The sequence below is a fragment of the Gossypium hirsutum genome, chromosome A07 (genome assembly GCF_007990345.1).
Source record: "Gossypium hirsutum isolate 1008001.06 chromosome A07, Gossypium_hirsutum_v2.1, whole genome shotgun sequence".
In the NCBI taxonomy this organism is placed as follows: domain Eukaryota; kingdom Viridiplantae; phylum Streptophyta; class Magnoliopsida; order Malvales; family Malvaceae; genus Gossypium; species Gossypium hirsutum.
The window spans coordinates 13,218,154-13,218,979 of NC_053430.1; the positions used below are offsets into that span (position 1 = coordinate 13,218,154).

At 39.0% G+C, this 826-nt stretch overlaps 1 non-coding gene across 1 annotated transcript; it reads right to left on the bottom strand.

The window, feature by feature from the left end:
* Positions 1-517: 517 nt before the first annotated feature.
* Positions 518-624, bottom strand: LOC121204274 (small nucleolar RNA R71). The gene has a single exon (XR_005899202.1). It is a non-coding gene; the product is annotated as a small nucleolar RNA R71 (small nucleolar RNA).
* Between the last annotated feature and the right edge of the window lie 202 nt (positions 625-826).

Sequence of the window (826 nt, forward strand, 5' to 3'; positions counted from 1 at the left end):
AATACGTAAAAACCAAAGAGAAATAAGGCAAAGCTTAAGATACACGAAGAACGAGCAAGAAGATGATACTCAACCCCCAATCGAAGAGATGGCTAAAAACCAAGGCAATTAGCTACCTCCTGCAATTGCGGTTAATGAAAATCCTACTCCACGCACTATGTATGATTATGCTAAACCCATTTTAATAGTAACTGAATCGAGCATAGTTATACTTGTTGTAGCTGCAAATACTTTTGAATTAAAACCTAACACTATTCAAATGATACAACAATTTGTTCAGTTTGATGGTTTGCAAGATTAGGATCCCAACGCTCATTTAGCCAACTTTGTAGAACTATGCGATACATTTAAAATCAATGACATTTCTGATGATTCCATTCGTCTTCGGTTGTTTCCCTTTTCATTGAGGAACAAAGCTAAACAGTGGTTGAACTCGTCACCACGAGGGTCAATTACTACTTGGGAACAAATGACCGAAAAATTTTTACTAAAATATTTTCCGCCGGCTAAAACGGCTAAATTACGCAATGATATCTCTTCTTTTGTGCAGATGGATTTAGAAACACTCTACGATGCATGGGAGAGATACAAGGACCTTCTGAGAAGGTGCCCTCACCATGGGTTACCGCTTTGGCTCCAAGTACAAACATTTCACAATGGTCTGAATCCTTCGACTTGACAAATGGTTGACGCAGCGGTGGGTGGAACTATCAATAATAAAACACTAGAAGATGCCTATGAGTTTATAGAGGAGATGTCACTGAATAACTATCAGTGGCAAGTCATGAGGATAAAGCCAACAAAAACAGCCGGCGTTTATGACGTC